This window comes from Acanthopagrus latus, chromosome 8 (assembly GCF_904848185.1).
Source record: "Acanthopagrus latus isolate v.2019 chromosome 8, fAcaLat1.1, whole genome shotgun sequence".
Classification (NCBI taxonomy): domain Eukaryota; kingdom Metazoa; phylum Chordata; class Actinopteri; order Spariformes; family Sparidae; genus Acanthopagrus; species Acanthopagrus latus.
The window spans coordinates 28,633,257-28,645,415 of record NC_051046.1 but is presented as its reverse complement, the minus strand read 5'-3'; the positions used below and the strand labels follow the sequence as shown (position 1 = coordinate 28,645,415).

The window sequence follows — 12,159 nt, the reverse complement described above, 5'->3', positions numbered from 1 at the left end:
AAGCATCCTTGGATCTCTTGAAGGCACTATATAAAATTAAGATCAATTTATTATCAGCATCAACCTAAAGGCTACAATATGGATTCTGTAATACAATTAATGTATAATCATACAAGTTCATCCAGTAACTACTGTTTTACTCTGTAAGGCTGACTTCGGTAACACAAACATGAGGACATTACATACAAAGTACCTATATTTCTCCATTGTTTGCAAAATCCACACAATCATCTTCATCTACTCCCACCATTAGAGGAACTGAAGACGCTGATTGAAGCTTGTTGGTTAAATGGAAAAATCACCAAGCCCAGGTTAGATTTTGAAATTGTCCAGCCAGCACTCAGGCCTCTGTCCAAAGCCACGCCCCAAAACAATGAATGCACACTGTAGTGTTCCACAGTTTGAATTTGTGTTTTGATGCATAACAATAAACACAGTAAAAAGGTAAAAATGTAAAGAAAGAGAAAGGCTGGTGAAGCATGAATATCAAATGGAAAAAAAAAAAAAAGTTGTTTAAACTGAGACATCTGGACTTCCGGTGGCACCATGTGGTAGAGGGCGGCGAGAAAAGTACCTCTAGAGGAAACCAATTAAAATGGTCTATTAACTAAAGGGAAAAAGGCAGAACATGATTAACAATAAAATTCTACCTGGTCAGCGGAGGGGTTGAGCCCAGAGACAGCTGGTCAGCAGTGAACATGACTCGGTCATACTAGAGATGTGCAATTAAGACTGGCACATACTGAAGCAGCAGGCGACAACAAGAGAGCTGTGGCTAGACTCGAAAAGACCATGAAAGAACGTATGGACAACAACAACATCCCTGGAGACATACAATGCAATCATTAATTTTTATCACTGTTATGTGGTGGTACAGAGTCAAACCGTCCGACGTCACTTTGCTGCAGGGACAGTATTGGTTGAATTTTAAACGTGGACCCAAGCCCGATTTTATTATCTGTTTTTATGTCAGAGCACAATTTTTGGCCGAACTTAGATGCGTGCGTAACGTTACTCTGGCAAACCTGTGGATAAAATGTCAGCAGATGTCAGCAGTGTGGAAATAACTCGAATCAGAAAGCGAAAATAGTCCAACGGTGACATGTAACATCGGCAATACGACCATTTCGTGGGGTGGTAACAAAAGAGCTGCATTTAATACGACACAATACAGGCAAAGACACTGAAGCAACAAACACTCGCGGATACTTTCAAAAGCTAAGAGAAATATCCTCCAGACAGCGACATGGCCACAAATATTACAGGGAGGGTAATTAAATTAATCGCTCTGGATAACCAGCTCATCTCTGTGGTAGAGGATGGGAGTTTTCTTTGTCACCTGGAGTTTTTGAATCCCCAGTACGCCCTACCATCTCTGCATTACATTACATCGACTCCACTTTCGAGTTACAACATGCTGGTATGCGCACCAGTTTCATGGGTCTCATACAGCAGAGCATGTAAAACAGACAGTCGAAGAGATGCTAGACGTGTGTGATATAAAGAAGCAATGCATCCATGTCTTTTTTTTACGTGACAACGTAAGGAATATGTAAAAGCAGTGGATGATATGAAGGTACCAAGCGTGTGCTGTGTCTCACACACACTTCAGCTGGCTGTACACAAGGGTCTGCTGTCACAGTGCAGTGATGAAAGTATATACTTTGTTTCAACAAAATAAAAAAAGAAAACTATTAAGGAATGCAGATGTATTATCCAGGAAAATATTAGTTAAGGCTGAGTATCCGATCGGGACTCAGTATCGGTAGATACTGAATATTAAAGGGCTCGGATCGGATCGGAGTAAAAAAAAAAAAAAAAAACCTGATCAGGACATCCGTAATAATAATTCAATCTGAGTTTGCTACTCAAAGTTTGCTTATCACTTCCTACTTTTTCCTTTTTTGTGTGTGTGATTACTTGGTACTTTCAAAGCTAAGTATTTGTAAAGATCCATACTTAATTACTTCCAATATATAGAATTAATAGAATAGAACAAATGAAAGAATATGGAAGTTTACATTTGCAAGCAAACATCCCAGCTTTGCAAAGAACCAATAAGAAACGTGTGCCTGTAGCCGCATACATGTAGTAAGTTAATATAGCTTCAGCTTATTCTGAATCACCAATCACCATCATCATCTGTATAACCAACATAGCCTCCTGTTATGTGCAATGAGCAATATCATTCTTCAGACAAAAAAACTCAAAACATTTTGCTGTACCAAAATCACAGCTTTCATTCAAAAATATAGAATCCTGTACCAGCAGCTCTAATACAAAAATAATGTTTGTGGACTTCAGCAATTTCTGAGTAACAACATAAAAAGCTGCCCTTGTTCACAAATAAATAATAAAGAGTCTTCTCACTATCAACAAAATCCTGAGCACAGAATCCCTCAGACCAAAAAGCAAACATTTTACTGTATACGACATTCAAATACAATATTCATGCAGAAAAGGTCTTAGGCAGTTCTGCAGCAACATCAACATCTGCAGAAAGAAAAGTCAAAATGTTGTGTCATTTGCACTAATAGACTTTGTGGAGGGCAAAACAGTACACGAGTACACCTACTTAAGACTCAGGGTTAACCTGCAGATCTGTTTACAGCATAAACACAGCTAATCAATACAAAAAGCAGCTCTCATACAAAAATATGAAAAAGGCTACAAGTAAATCATACTGAGTAACCATATTCCATGACTTCGGCTTTGGTCTTGTTGTAGAGTGTTGAGATCGCTGTGTCAGTAAAACATCTTCAAGATGGGATGTTGTTTCTCGGCGCCAAAGTGTGTTTGGATAAGCACTTTGAAACAATTTGGAGACCTAAAATGTAAGTATATATTATGAATTTTCATCAGTTTCCGTTGCTTGATTAGAGGGTGTGTAAGAGAAAGAAAGATAAACCACCTCTGAATGAATCATGTCCTCATGCATGAGCAGAGTTCTCTTCCCCACACCAGCCCGCATGTGTTGTAGGTCCTGAGCTGGTGAGGGGGTTGTTTCACATTTTTTGTGAAGTAGATAAACTGTGAAATGAAAAGGGTTCCACTCAGTTTAAGTATTTAGGTATTAAAATTACCAAAAATTTTGCAGATCTATACAAGGAGAATTTTCAAAAATGAATAGACATACAACAGAAGACCTGCAGAGATGGTCCCATATTCCCATAACATTAGCAGGTCGAATCAACATAATCAAAATGACCATCCTCCCCCATTTTTTTTTTTTTTATATCAGTGGCCGTGGATGCCAGCGTCCTCGGCTTCCCGTTTCCACCAACCACAGCAGCTCGCTTCATTCGGGGCTCCTGGCACTGGGATCTCAGCACCCTCCGCTGCCTGTTTCCAGCAATCACAGCTCCTCGCTTCAACCGGGGCTCCTGGCCTTGGGATGCCAGTGCCCTTGGCGTCCTGTTTCCAGCAACCGCAGCAGCTTGCTTCAATCGGGGCTCGTGGCACCGGGATGCCAGCGCCCTAGGCTTCCTGTTTCCAGTAATCACAGCACCTCGCTTCAGCCGGGGCTCCTGGCACCGGGACGCCAGCGCCCTCGGCTTCCTGTTTCCAGCAACCACAGCAGCTCGCTTCAATCGGTGCTCCTGGCACCGGGATGCCAGCGCCTATTGCTGCCTGTTTCCAGCAATCAAAGCTCCTTGCTTCAGCTGGGGCTCCACTTGGTGTTCCACTTAAGCGAACCAAAACCATAAATTTGGTCCACCTACACCCGTCTTCTCCTTCAAGGTCCAGTCACCTCTGAATCCCTTCGAAATCCTTGCAAACTTCTCGCAATTCTGTAAATCTCAGAGCATGACCATGACAGATTCTCTCTTCATCTCCGAATCCAGCCAAGCGGCTACTCAATTCTGGTTCCACCATCACTTTCGCCACGTGCTCTCATTGTCTGATATTTTCACGACTACTACCCCGGGCACTCCTTCAAAATCGGAGCTGCCACTTCAGCCTCTCGTAATGGCATCCCAGAACACTTCATACGTCTCATGGGCCGCTGGTCCTCCCAAACGTACCGCCGCTACATCCGTTCAGATCTCAAAGATCTCAGATCCGCTCAATCTCTTCTCAAGTAATTTGAGTTTTTTGGGGGTCCGTTGCTGCCCGGGAGCGGCGGTGGATTCTCTTCAAGAATCCCCACAACGCACTTGAAGTACTCAAAAGAACCAAGATCTTCAACACTTCGTTTTCCTTCGTCACTAATAAATCCTTAAATGTATCTTGTTGACGGTGTGGTCCTTGCTAGTGAACTGAAGCTTAATTGGCGAAGTTTCAGGAGCAGGACCACACCTCAACAGTGCCGACTTCCGCATTTCTATAAATAACCACCTGACCCTCTCCTCTGCTTCGCTCTCGTATTCTGCGCCCCTCCCCCCCACGCCATTTCTCTCTCCCTGTTTCTTTTTCTCTCCTCTCCTTCGTAGGTCCACGAGGGGTCCGTCGCTGCCCGGGAGTGGCGGCGGATTCTCTTCAAGAATCCCCACAACACACTCAAAGAACTCTAAAGAACCAAGATCTTCGATGCTTTGTTTTCCTTCATCACAAATAAATCCTTAAACGTATCTCATTGACGGTGTGGTCCTTGCTAGTGATACTTATGCAAGATCCTTCCAGAAAGGGAGGAATCTCTAAGTTATATGAGAATCTGTCAAACCTGGCTGGCAAAGCTACTGTGGATCATCTGAGGTTGGCATGGCAGGATGACCTAGGCAAGGAGATCACAGAAAATCCATGGCAGAGAGCCCTAACACAAACTCATAGTTCTTCAATATGTGCAAGACATGGCCACAATATTTCCCTCAGTAGAGCCTTTATGTGACAGATGTGGACTCAGACCAGCAACACTGGGTCATATGTTCTGGGGCTGCCCAAAGCTATCCAATTACTGGGACAATATCTTTCGGACTCAATCAAATATCTTACATAGACCTATTAACCTAGACCCATTGGTGGCGGTTCTGGGAATTATTGATTCAAGCATGACGAAAAGCAACACAGAACATAACATTGTTTCGTATGTCATCCTACTTGCACGAAGATTGATATTACTTAATTGGAAACAAAAGGTAGCCCCAACTTATTCAAATCTTTTGACAGATATTATGAGACATTTAGAGCTGGAAAAAATGAGATTCATGCTGAAAAATCAGGAAAGAAAGTTCTATAGAATTTGGCAACTGTTTATTGATTATTTTAACCACATCACTTAGTCTGAGAGCAAGTTATAGAAGTGCTCTTAATAGAAGGAAAGAACTTTTTTGTATTAATCTGTCAGGCTCGACATAACGAGAGGACTCAGATGCAGAATGGCAACAGTAATGACAGGTTTTATTTTCAGATTTTGTATCTCTTCAGACAAAATGATAAATGAATGGGCTATGAAAATCTCTGGATCCAGAGGACAAGACAAACAACAAGAACACAGAATGAACAAAAAACGCTCCCGTAGGAGGAAAGACGAAAACTACTTTGAACTCAGTACTTGGGCTATGAAAAATTTAATAAATCAAAATCACTCAAAAGAGGAAAAGGCTCACTGGCTATCAAAATTATCTACTCTAGCAAATCTATGAAAATGAACAGAAAACACTCCAAAAAGAGGAAAACACAAATGCTATCAAAATCTTATCTGAAAAGAAAAGGTCTAACCAGAAAATTACAACTCAAAATCACTCTTCTTCAGAGGTATACAAAACAGAAAATAAAGGGTGACAATACTTATCTTGGTTCAAGACTATGAGTAAGGAACCATCGTGCTCTCCTTAACTGGTTTAACCTGACTTACGTGAACGTCAGATGGATTCGAAGGGACCGGGGCAGACGAAGTCGGACAGCTGCACGACCAATGATCCAGTCTTCTTTACCCGATCACCTTGTCGGATCAATATCTGTCGAGTGGCTACCCTGATGAGGCGGCAACGTCAAACCATGGCGTGGGCTAAGGGAACCGACACTTCCCTTTCACTGTCTGGAAACAGAGGAGGTTGATAACCTAGGGCACAATGAAAAGGAGAAAGGCTGGTAGCAGATGTAGGTATTGATGTAAGAATTGTGTGCATACTCTACCCAGACCAGGTGTTGTCGAGGGGTTCTAGTGCACCACGCACCGGAGGCCGGTTTCCAGTTGCTGATCGAAGGGTTCGGTCTGGCCGTTTCTGAATGATAACCTGACGTCAGGCTGGCTTCAGCTTCGATGAGTCTGCAAAACTCCCTCCAGAACCAGGAAACAAACTGAGGCCCCTGGTCAGAAACAATGTCTCTGGAAAATCCATGGACTCAAAACACAATGTTCATCACAACGTCTGCTGTTTCTTCGGCGGAAGGTAGTTTAGGTAGAGCGATGAACTTTACCATCTTGGAGAATCGATCGACCATGGTGACAACCGTGGTGTTTCCTTGTGAGACTGGGAGCCCTGTGACGAAGTTGATGGAGATGTCGGACCACGGTCTGGAGGGGATGGGGAGTGGTTGTAGAAGCCCTGTGTGTGCCTTGGAGGCTGTCTTATTCCGTGCACAGACCGAACAAGCTGAACAAGTACTTCCGGACCTCCAGTTCCATTGCTGGTCACCAGAACCTCCGGGATATGATGAACATGGTTCTTTTGACTTCCAGATGGCATGAAAGCAGCGAAGTGTGAGCCCAATGAATCACCTGTGGACGTAGCTCAGCGGGAACAAATAGACAGTTGTTAAGACAACCGTGAGGTGATGGGGCTCCACTGTTAGCTTGCTTTACCTTGTTTTCTATAGGCCAAGTCACCGCTCCAACCACACGGTTCAGAGGAAGGATAGTTCCGGTTTGCTTGGTCTTAGGCTCGGGATCGAATAGGCATGACAAGACATCTGGTTTGATGTTTCGGGATCCTGGCCTGTAGGAGAGAGTGAAAGAAAAACGGTTAAAGAGTAGCGTCCATCTGGCCTGGTGAGAGTTAAGCCTGTTAGCCTTTCTAATAAATCCTAAATTTTGTGATCTGTCCAGACAATGAATGGTTGTTCGGTCCCCTCCAACCAGTGTCTCCGCTCTTCTAGAACGAGTTTTACCGCCAGTAGTTCCCGGTTGCCAACGTCATAGTTCCGTTCAGCCCTGGACAACCGTCTCGACAGGAAGGCACAAGGGTGCATCTTGCCGTCCTTCACCGACCACTGAGATAACACTGCTCCTACTCCTTCGTTGGACGCATCCACCTCCACCACAAATTGGTGCTGTCGATCTGGCAGAGTGAGGATGGGGGCCGTTGCGAAGCAATGCTTGAGGTTCTAGAATGCCTTCTCGGCTTCTGGAGACCAGCAAAATGGTACCTGAGTGGAGATAAGAGCATGGAGAGGAGCAGCTATCATGTTGAAGCTCCTGACAAACCGCCTATAAAAGTTTGCAAATCCCAAGAACTGCTGAACCTCTTTGAGGCTGTCTGGAGTAGGCCATTCTGCCACAGCGCTCACTTTAGCCGGATCCATCTGTACTCTTTCAGGAGCTACACTGAAGCCATGGAACGAGACAGTTTCGGCATGAAACACACTTTTTTCTGCTTTGACATACAAATGATTCTCTAGCAATCTCTTAAGCACTTGATTGACATGGTCTTGGTGTGTAGCAATGTCAGGAGAGTATATCAAAATGTCATCCAAATACACATACACAAAGTGATCCAAAAAGTCTCTCAAAACGTCATTGATCATAGCCTGGAAAACAGCAGGTGCATTGGTGAGTCCGAATGGCATCACACGGTACTCGTCGTGTCCGCTGGGAGTGTTTAAACCAGTTTTCCACTCATCCCCCTCTCTAATGCACACCACGTGATAAGCATTGCGAAGATCGAGTTTAGTGAATATCTTGGCTTGCTGGAGTTGGTCAAATACAGAGGTCATGAGAGGGAGTGGATACCGGTTTTTGATGGTGATGTCGTTCAGAGGACTGTAGTCAATGCAGGGGCGTAGAGATCCATCCTTTTTCCCCACGAAGAAGAATCCTGCTTCAGCTGGTGAAGACGAGGGGTGGATCAATCCTGCTTCCAGTGAGGCGGAGATGTAGTCATTCATAGCCTTTTTCTCAGGACCTGAAATGGAGTAGAGGATCCTGGAATTAAGTCAATGGCACAGTCATAAGGGCGATGTGGAGGAAGAGACAGAGCTTTAGTTTTGTTAAATACTTCCTTCAGATGATGATAACAGGGTGGAACTGTGGTCAGGTCCGGAAATTCTGAGTCTGTGGCGGGGTTGGCAGAGAATAAATTAATTTCAGCAATTTGCTCCATCTGATCATTTGTTACGAAACAGTTCTTAGAACAATCTTTACCCCACTCTCAGATCTGTACATTGTTCCAGTCAATGTGTGGATTATGCAGAAAAAGCCATGGTTGTCCCAGAATCAGAGAGTGTGAAGTGGAGGTGATGATGGTGTCCAATGGTCATTTTCACCAGTTTGCTGATGTGAGTAATGGCAAATAATTCCTTTCCATTGAGAGATTGGGCCCGAATGGGTCTAGGTAGTGGCTTGCTCTCAATTCCCAATTTTTTGCCAATCCCTAGTCCATAAGACTCTGAGTCAATTAACAGTTCCAGATCATGAATTGAGTTAAAGTTAATCTTAGTGAGTGCACAATATAAAGTCTTAGAAACCTGGTTGGAACTCACCGATTGAAGTTTCTTGGTCAGACAGGAGCTGACAAGATGACCAACGCTGCCACAATAGAAACACCTTCCCTCCTGTTGCCTTCTCTGACATTCCTCCAGCGTCAACTGAGCCCTGCCCAGCTGCATGGCCTCATCATCTGGCGCTGTTTGCAGGTGAGAAGGAGTTTCAGGTGGTGATTGATGCGGCGTCGGCCATCTTAACTCAGGTGCGGTGGTAACTCCTCCTGAGACTCTCTGCTTCGGTTCACACTGTCGTTGGAGTTGAAGCCGTTGATTGTTGTGCGAATGGCAAGTGCGATGAGTGCATCCAGACCAGTTGGTAAATCCAGGGGGCTGAGGAGATCTTGAATTGTGGGTGCCAAGCCTTTTAGAAAAATGTCGTACAAGGCAGTGTTGTTCCATCTGCTCTCAGCAGCCAGAGTGCGGAAGTGAATGGCGTAGTCAGAAACAGAGTTTTTACCTTGTTTCAAGGTGCTTAATTCCTGGGCTTTTTCTCAGCAGGAGCTCACGGGATCGAAGGCCTTGGTGAGAGCCGCTTGAAATCCTGTGTCCATAACTGGCCAGAATATACTGTCAGGCTTGAGCAGAAAAAGAGGACTCAGATGCAGATTGGCAGAAGTAATGACAGGCTTTATTCTCTGAATTGCAACTCTTCGGACAGAATGATAACGGACCCATAGATTTTCATAGCCTGTTCTAACAGACAGGTCCTAGGTGACGGGTCAGACTAAGAGCAGTTCCAGTGCCCCCAATGACAAGTACAATATCAAGGACGATCACGTCACCCGGAATGGCGTTACCGGGGCCCCACCCTGGAGCCAGGCCTGAGGTTGGGGCTCACAGGCGAGTGCCTGGTGTCCGGGTCTTAGCCCGCGGTACCCGGCCGGGCTCAGCCTGAAAGAGCGACATGGGCCTGCCCTCCAGTAGGTTCACCACCCGCAGGAGGGTTCAGAAGGGGCCGGTGCTAAGTGATTTGGGTGGCGGTCGTGGGCCCCAACGACCCAATCCCCGGACGGAGACTCTGGCGATGGGGACATGGAATGTCACCTCGCTTGGGGGGAAAGAGCCTGAGCTAGTGCGGGAGGTTGAGCAGTACCGGCTAGAGATATTCGGGCTCACCTCCACGCACAGCCTGGGCTCTGGAACCCAACTCCTCGAGAGAGGCTGGACTCTCTTCCACTCTGGGGTTGCCTGCGGTGAGAGGCGGTGAGCTGGTGTGGGCTTGCTTATAGCTCCTCAGCTCAGCCACCATGTGTGGAGTTTTCCCCGGTGAACGAGAGGATCGTTTCCCTGTGCCTTCGGGCCGGGGGTAGGTCTCTCACTGTTGTTTCGGCTTATGGGCCGAACAGCAGTGTAGAGTACCCGGTCTTTTTGGAGGCCCTGGGAGGGGTACTGGAGAGTGCTCCAACCGGGGACTCCGTCATTCTACTGGGGGACTTCAACGCTCACATAGGCAGCGACAGTGTTACCTGGAGGGGTGTGATTGGGAGGAACGGCCTCCCCGATCTGAACCCGAGTGGTGTTTTGTTATTGGACTTCTGTGCTAGTCACAGTTTGTCCATAACAAACACCATGTTCAAGCATAAGGGTGTCCATCAGTGCACGTGGCACCAGGACACACTACACCGGAGGTCAATGATCGACTTTGTGGTTGTGTCATCTGACCTCTGGCCGTATGTCTTGGACACTCGGGTGAAGAGAGGGGCTGAGCTGTCAAGTGATCACCACCTGGTGGTGAGTTGGATCCGCTGGCAGGGGAGGAAGCTGGACAGACTCGGCAGACCCAAACGTATTGTGAGGGTCTGCTGGGAACATCTGGTGGAACCCTCTGTCAGGGAGGTCTTCAATTCCCACCTCCGGGAGAGCCCAACCGGTCCACGTGTTTTGTGGACTTGGAGAAGGCATTCGACCGTGTCCCTCGTGGCATTCTGTGGGAGGTGCTCCGGGAGTACGGGGTCGGAGGCCCTCTACTAAGGGCTGTACAGTCCCCGTACCACCGGAGCAGGAGTCTGGTTCGCATTGCTGGCAGTAAGTCAGACCTGTTCCCAGTGCATGATGGACTCCAGCAGGGCTGCCCTTTGTCACCGGTTCTGTTCATTATTTCTATGGACAGAATTTCTAGGCGCAGTCAGCGGCCAGAAGGGGTCCGGTTCAGGAGCCACTGGATTTCATCTCTGCTTTTTGCGGACGATGTTGTCTTGTTGGCTCCGTCGAGCAAGGACCTCCAGCATGTTCTGGGGCGGTTTGCAGCTGAGTGCGAAGCAGCTGGCATGAGAATCAGCACCTCCAAGTCTGAGGCCATGGTTCTCGACCAGAAAAAGGTGGCTTGCTCCCTCCAGGTTGGGGGAGAGTTACTGCCTCAGGTGGAGGAGTTCAAGTATCTTGGGGTCTTGTTCACGAGTGAGGGAAGGATGGAGCGTGAGATTGACCGGCGGATCGGTGCAGCAGCCGCAGTAATGCGGTCGTTGTATCGGTCTGTCGTGGTGAAGATTTCAATTTACCGGTCAATCTACATTCCTACCCTCACCTATGGTCATGACCTTTGGGTCATGACCGAAAGAATAAGATCCCGGATACAAGCGGCCAGCTGAGGTGGCTTGGGCATCTATATCGGATTCCCCCTTGACGCCATCCTCGGGAGGTGTTCCTGGCATGCCCCACTGAGAGGAGACCCCAAGGAAGACCCAGGACACGCTGGAGTGACTATGTCACTCGGCTGGCCTGGGAACGCCTTGGGATCCTCCCGGAGGAGCTAGGGGAAGTGTCCGGGGTGAGGGAAGTCTGGGTGTCCCTGCTCAGGCAGCTGCCCCAGCGACCCGGCCCTGGATAAGCAGAAGAAAATGGATGGATGGATGGATGGTTTTATTCAAACCCACATGGTAGCTATTCTAGGATAGATTTTTTTCTGTGTATCACAGCAAAATATACACAAAGTTGTGGAATGTGGTATAGAGACAAGAACAATAAGTGACCACGCTCCCATTACTCTAACTGTAACAATAGATAAGGAATCTTTTTTTTAAATATTGGAGATTAAATGTGTCAATCCTATCAGAGGAGAAGGTAGTAAAGGAAATAAAAGAACATCTAAAGGAATATTTGGAAATAAATGACAATGGCGAGGTATCACTGGCGACTCTCTGGGAAGGGGGGAAAGCAGTGATAAGGGAGAAAATCATAGAAATAACCTCTAGGATAAGAAAGGATTGTCTAAAACAGCAGAGGGCGCTAGAGAGCAAAATCAGCGAACTAGAATTTGAACATAAAAGGACACAAAATAACTCCGTACTCCAAGAACTGAAAGAAAATAGACACCGATTAGACAAATTACTAATACAAGGCAGAAGGAGCTCTACGCTTGACATATCAAAGGTATTATGAGATGGGGAATAGAGCAAGTCGCCTACTAGCGTTTCAACTGAGAAAGGCTCAAACAAATAGGATCATTTTAAAAGTAAAACATCCCATCTCCAAACAACTAGTGGTGAAGCCAACAAAGATAGCGGAAGCCTTTGCAGA

At 46.3% G+C, this 12,159-nt stretch overlaps 1 long non-coding RNA gene across 2 annotated transcripts; it reads right to left on the bottom strand.

Annotated features, from left to right (window-relative positions):
- Window positions 1-5,320: 5,320 nt before the first annotated feature.
- On the bottom strand, window positions 5,321-9,304 carry LOC119024669. 2 transcript variants are annotated; one of them, XR_005076562.1, is made up of 4 exons: window positions 8,641-9,304; window positions 7,892-8,212; window positions 7,051-7,308; window positions 5,321-6,878 (listed from the first exon to the last, which is right to left on the bottom strand). It is a non-coding gene; the product is annotated as an uncharacterized LOC119024669 (long non-coding RNA). The 2 variants fall into 2 exon arrangements; XR_005076563.1 differs by lacking the exon at window positions 8,641-9,304 and adding an exon at window positions 8,303-8,441.
- Between the last annotated feature and the right edge of the window lie 2,855 nt (window positions 9,305-12,159).